Source organism: Cherax quadricarinatus, unplaced genomic scaffold, assembly GCF_038502225.1.
Source record: "Cherax quadricarinatus isolate ZL_2023a unplaced genomic scaffold, ASM3850222v1 Contig864, whole genome shotgun sequence".
Taxonomy (NCBI): domain Eukaryota; kingdom Metazoa; phylum Arthropoda; class Malacostraca; order Decapoda; family Parastacidae; genus Cherax; species Cherax quadricarinatus.
Window position 1 is genome coordinate 93,589 of NW_027195890.1, and position 7,085 is coordinate 100,673.

The following is a 7,085-nucleotide window of genomic DNA, read 5'->3' on the forward strand; positions in this document are numbered from 1 at the left end:
CACCATATGGTATTCTGTACTGCATGGTACCCTGTACCATATAATACCCTGTGCCACATGGCCAGTAGGAGTTGTTGGTGCCACGAGGCACCAGCCAGGACTGAGTGAGTGAGTGTGGGACACTGACTCAGCAGTTTCCAAGACAAAGTGCATCATCATCCACCTCAAGCAACATGTCCAGTGGCTGTATATATGTAAAAATATATAATAGAACAATAATAATACACAACATTTTTGCATTTTTTGTTGTAAACAATTATTGTAAACGAAATAATGATGAAAATATTAGTGAGGTTATTGTGAATACAACAGTACCATATGGTACAATGTACCATAACATATCATTGTACCATATGGTACAATGTACCATATGCCACCTCTGCACCATTTGGTACCATTGCACCATATGGTACCATTGTACCATATGGTACCATTGTACAATATGGTACCATTGTACCACATGGTACAGTGTACCATATGGTACTATTGAACCCTATGGTACATTGTACCATATGGTACCATTGCACCCTACAGCACCATTGTACCATATGGTACTATTTAGTACTGTTGTACTCAACACAACCACACTAATATTTTCATCATTATTTCATTTACAATAAACTTGTAAACAGTTTTGTAAGCAGTATAATGATAAACAAATTAGTGCAGTTATTGTGTTGAATATAATGAGTGTACATTTATTCATTATACATTATACTGGTCTCACAGGCCACAAAAGTTACTGGAAAAAAAAAACATTAGAAAAGAAAAAGTAACAAAAGCCTAAAATAAAATAATGAGACTTTACGGAAGTCGTGGATGTTGCCGCCACCAGGTCACTGAGGGTCACCTTTATGCCGCCACCAGGTCACTGAGGGTCAACTTTATGCCGCCACCAGGTCACTGAGGGTCACCTTTATGCCGCCACCAGGTCACTGAGGGTCACCTTTATGCCGCCACCAGGTCACTGAGGGTCAACTTTATGCCGCCACCAGGTCACTGAGGGTCACCTTTATGCCGCCACCAGGTCACTGAGGGTCAACTTTATGCCGCCACCAGGTCACTGAGGGTCACCTTTATGCCGCCACCAGGTCACTGAGGGTCAACTTTATGCCGCCACCAGGTCACTGAGGGTCACCTTTATGCCGCCACCAGGTCACTGAGGGTCACCTTTATGCCACCACCAGGTCACTGAGGGTCACCTTTGTGCCACCACCAGGTCACTGAGGGTCACCTTTATGCCGCCACCAGGTCACTGAGGGTCACCTTTATGCCGCCACCAGGTCACTGAGGGTCACCTTTATGCCGCCACCAGGTCACTGAGGGTCACCTTTATGCCGCCACCAGGTCACTGAGGGTCACCTTTATGCCGCCACCAGGTCACCTTTATGCCACCACCAGGTCACTGAGGGTCAACTTCATGCCACCACCAGGTCACTGAGGGTCAACTTCATGCCACCACCAGGTCACTGAGGGTCACCTTTATGCCACCACCAGGTCACTGAGGGTCACCTTTATGCCACCACCAGGTCACTGAGGGTTAACTTCACGCCACCACCAGGTCACTGAGGGTCACCTTTATGACACCACCAGGTCACTGAGGGTCACCTTTATGCCACCACCAGGTCACTGAGGGTCAACTTCACGCCACCACCAGGTCACTGAGGGTCACCTTTATGCCACCACCAGGTCACTGAGGGTCACCTTTATGCCAACACCAGGTCACTGAGGGTCAACTTCACGCCACCACCAGGTCACTGAGGGTCACCTTTATGCCACCACCAGGTCACTGAGGGTCACCTTTATGCCACCACCAGGTCACTGAGGGTCACCTTTATGCCACCACCAGGTCACTGAGGGTCAACTTCACGCCACCACCAGGTCACTGAGGGTCACCTTCACACCACCACCAGGTTACTGAGGGTCAACTTCATGCCACCACCAGGTCTCTGAGGGTCAACTTCACGCCGCCACCAGGTCACTGAGGGTCAACTTCATGCCGCCACCAGGTCACTGAGGGTCAACTTCACGCCACCACCAGGTCACTGAGGGTCAACTTCACGCCGCCACCAGGTCACTGAGGGTCAACTTCACGCCGCCACCAGGTCACTGAGGGTCAACTTCACGCTGCCACCAGGTCACTGAGGGTCAACTTCATGCCACCACCAGGTCACTGAGGGTCAACTTCACGCCGCCACCAGGTCACTGAGGGTCAACTTCACGCCACCACCAGGTCACTGAGGGTCAACTTCACGCCACCACCAGGTCACTGAGGGTCAACTTCACGCTGCCACCAGGTCACTGAGGGTCAACTTCATGCCACCACCAGGTCACTGAGGGTCAACTTCACACTGCCACCAGGTCACTGAGGGTCAACTTCATGCCTCCACCAGGTCACTGAGGGTCAACTTCACGCCACCACCAGGTCACTGAGGGTCAACTTCATGCCTCTATATCTCAGTAACTACTAATCAAAATTTTCTTTTTTTGTTTTATTACCTACAGAAAATTATTATCAATTCTGTAAGAATTTTTTTTTTTTTTCAAAAATTCTTGGACCCTGGTGCACCATTTGAGATTTGACCTCTGGACCCTGAAAGAGTTAACATTTCCCTAAAATGGGACATAAGTGTTATTGTACATGTTGCCAATATGGCTTGCAACATCTATGTCAGGATAATATTCTTGCATAAATGCTTGCAACTTTGTCACATTGTACACATTTCCTTAATCTTTCACAAAGGCAACATCCTCTGTCTCTCTTCCTCCTCCTCTGAAGCAAATTCCTGAGCTGTGATCTGTTGCTGTTGCACATGAAGCTCTTGCAGCTCTGTAGTGGTTAGCTCTTCGTCGTGGTCCTCCACCAACTCTTCCACATCCTCGCCACTAACCTCCAACCCCATGGACTTTCCCAGTGCCACAATAGATTCCACAAGTGGCATAGGCTCCTCAAGGTTAGCCCCAAACCCTTCAAAATCCCTCTCTTGTACACATTCTGGCCACAATTTTTTCCAAGCAGAGTTCAAAGTCCTGCAAGTCAATCCCTCCCAAACCTTACCTATAAGGTTTAAGAAACTGAGGATACTGAAGTGATCTTTCCAGAACTCTCTTAGGGTCACTTCAAAGCACTTTTGAGACACTGCTTTGGTGTACAGTTTTTTGAAGTTTGAAATGACCTGCTGGTTCATGGGCTGGAGGAAAGGAGTGGTATTTGGAGGCAAAAACTTCACCCTGATGAAGCTCAACTCCCCCGCAATTTGCTCTTGCAAGTCGTGAGGATGAGCAGGAGCACTGTCCATTACCAGGAGGCACATGAGTGACACTTTATTTTCCAGGAGGTTCTTTTTCACAGGGGGGTCAAACACGTCATAGAACAAGTCCACGAAAATGTCCCTAGTGACTCATGCCTTACTGTTTGCTCTCAACCTCACACACAATTTGATGGAAAACTGATGGAATTACGCTCTCGCGAAGTTAGCGACCTTGGCGGTATTTACAAATCGGCAATTTCGCCCACTTTGAGCCCTATTTTCGGCTAATTCCATTGCTCCAGTGGACCAAACTCATAGCTATTTCTTTAGAATTCCATTTTTTCTATCGACTGAGTACAAGAAACTGCCCATTTACCAATTTCAGCTACCCAATAACGTGGTCAGAAATTTGCAATTTGGCCAATTTCACGAAAATTAAAAAATATGACAATTTTAAAATAAGGTCCAGAATGAACAATGCAGACATTCCTGGCTCTAAAATAACATTTTCTTTGTTCATCAGTCATGTCTCCAGGCCCCTCTGATATTACTCTTGCTTTCTATTTTGAATTTTTATTCAAACAAAAAGTAGAAGATTTAATATTATGCAGACTACTCCAATACTGTAATAACTGTATAAATAACATCAAAACATTCATGACTGCATATTAGAATGGCTAGTTGGACATTTATTGGACAATGATGTCATTTGTTTACTTTTGATCGGCAAAAATCAAACAATTCCCCTACTTTGAGCTCCATTTCCAGGTTCTTTTTATAGTAAAATCTATCAAAATCATCTCTTTTTTCTATATGTTTTCCATTCTATCAAAGGAGACCAAGAAAACGAGAATACAACCATAAATACTATACGAAAATAGACCACAAAATCGGCATTTTAATTAAAAAAACGGTCAGAGTTTTTTTTTTTCTCATTATGCACTGCGTGCTCCAGGATTTTTTTTTATGTGGTGCACACTGACCACACAGACCCATTCACTCACATGTGGGCCTACCAGCTTTCTCCTTCTTGATTTGAAGCCGCTAGAATTTATGAGTATATATACGTCAAACACTGTACCTCGTAAGACGTATACATATGGCCGCGACAGTCAAAGGGTTAATGAATCTCAACACGGTTTTACAAAGGGGCGTTCCTGTCTTACGAATTTATTAACTTTTTTCACTAAGGTGTTTGAGGAGGTATATCATGGTAATGAATATGATATTGTGTATATGGGCTTCAGTAGGGCTTTCGATAGAGTTCCTCACAAGAGGCTATTGAGGAAACTTAAGGCACATGGAATAGGAGAAATTTTTTCCTGGGTAGAGGCATGGCTGACAAATAGACAGCAGAGGGTTTGCATAAATGGGGAGAAATCAGAATGGGGGCACATCAAAAGCGGTGTTCCTCAGGGGTCAGTGTTGGGCCCGTTGCTGTTCACAATTTACATAAACGACATAGGTGAGGTAACAAATAGCGACATAAGCAAATTTGCTGATGACACCAAAATAGGCCATCCAATTCATTCTAATGAGGACACTAGAGCACTCCAGGATGATTTGAATAGACTTATGCAATGGTCGGAGAAGTGGCAGATGCAGTTTAATATTGACAAATGCAAAGTTCTAAATGTTGGACAGTTAAATAACCACGCCACATATAAACTAAATAATGTGGATCTTAATACTACTGATTGCGAAAAGGATTTAGGAGTTCTGGTTAGCAGTAATCTAAAACCAAGACAACAGTGCATTAGTGTTCGCAATAAAGCTAACAGAATTCTTGGCTTCATGTCTAGAAGTATAAATAATAGAAGTCCTCAGGTTGTTCTTCAACTCTATATATCCTTGGTTAGGCCTCATTTAGACTATGCTGCTCAGTTCTGGTCACCGTATTACAGAATGGGTATAAATGCTCTGGAATACGCACAGAGGAGGATGACAAAGATGATCCCATGTATCAGAAATCTTCCCTATGAGGATAGACTGAGGCCCCTGAATCTGCACTCTCTCGAAAGGCGTAGAATTAGGGGGGATATGATCGAGGTGTATAAATGGAAAACAGGAATAAATAAAGGGGATGTAAATAGCGTGCTGAAAATTTCCAGCCAAGACAGGACTCGCAGCAATGGTTTCAAGTTGGAAAAATTCAGATTCAGGAAGGATATAGGAAAGCACTGGTTTGGTAATAGAGTTGTGGATGAGTGGAACAAACTCCCGAGTCCAGTTATTCAGGCTAAAACGTTGTGTAGTTTTAAAAATAGGTTAGATAAATTCATGAGTGGGTGTGGGTGGGTGTGAGTTGGACCTGACTAGCTTGTGCTGCTGGGTCTGGTGCAGTGCTCCATCCTTGAGTGGATGTGACCAGACTGGGTGGGCCATTGGGCTAATCCGGGGGGGGGGGTCATTGGTCTAATCTGGGGAGGGGGGACATGGACCTGCTCTGCATGGGTCAGTAGGCCTGTTACAGTGTTCCTTCTTTCTTAATTCTTATGTTCTTATGTACGTTTGGACAGTTAAGGCATTAATACGCCTCAGAGTGATTAATACGTGTTACTATTATTATAATTACTAATATGGTGTCCTCAAGACTAATAAGACCCTCTTAGTGATTTTAATGTGTATCTACATGCCAGCACAGTGTGTAAGTTTATTTCGGTACAGGTACACATAAGCATAACTATGAGAGTGCAGCCTCTCCTCACTTAGCAACATACTCGTTTACCAATGCCTCGGACTTACTACAGGCTCTCTGACCAGCATTTATACCTAAATAATGTATATTACAGCTGATTTCATCTATTCTGTTTCTTTCAGCATACAGTACACTACTGTATAAACATTGAAAAATATACCAGAAATATTATAAATGGTGCAAAGGTGACATTATAGTATGCTCCTCTCTGTTACACCGAGATGCGGTTATGATATATATGTCTTTCATATTTGTTCATCTTTCTAATATTACATTGCGATTACTATCGTTAAATGCTAAAACAAGAGTAATCAGCTTTATAATATTAAATATTCACTTTCATCTTTCCCATTTTCATTATACTCATATATTTATTCTAGTATTCTAGTATAGTTTTACCAATGCTCTTATATGGGTGTGAAGCGTGGGTGATGAATGTTGCAGCGAGGAGAAGGCTGGAGGCAGTGCAGATGTCATGTCTGAGGGCAATGTGTGGTGTGTATATAATGCAGAGAATTCGTAGTTTGGAAGTTAGGAGGAGGTGTGGGATTACCAAAACTGTTGTCCAGAGGGCTGAGGAAGGGTTGTTGAGGTGGTTTGGACATGTAGAGAGAATGGAGGGAAACAGAATGACTTCAAGAGTGTATCAGTCTGTAGTGGAAGGAAGGCGGGGTAGGGGTCGGCCTAGGAAAGGTTGGAGGGAGGGGGTAAAGGAGGTTTTGTGTGCGAGGGGCTTGGACTTCCAGCAGGCATGCGTGAGCGTGTTTGATAGGAGTGAATGGAGACAAATGTTTTTTAATACTTGACGTGCTGTTGGAGTGAGAGCAAAGTAACATTTATGAAGGGATTCAGGGAAACCGGCAGGCCGGACTTGAGTCCTGGAGATGGGAAGTACAGTGCCTGCACTCTGAAGGAGGGGTGCTAATGTTGCAGTTTAAAAACTGTAGTGTAAAGCACCCTTCTGGCAAGACAGTGATGGTGTGAATGATGGTGAAAGTTTTTCTTTTTCGGGCCACCCTGCCTTGGTGGGAATCGGCCAGTGTGTTAATAATAAAATAAAAAATTTATTTTAGTGAGGAAATGGATCGTTCACCATGGGTAACAGCCAATTTGTTTGTGTGGCATCACCTCTGCAC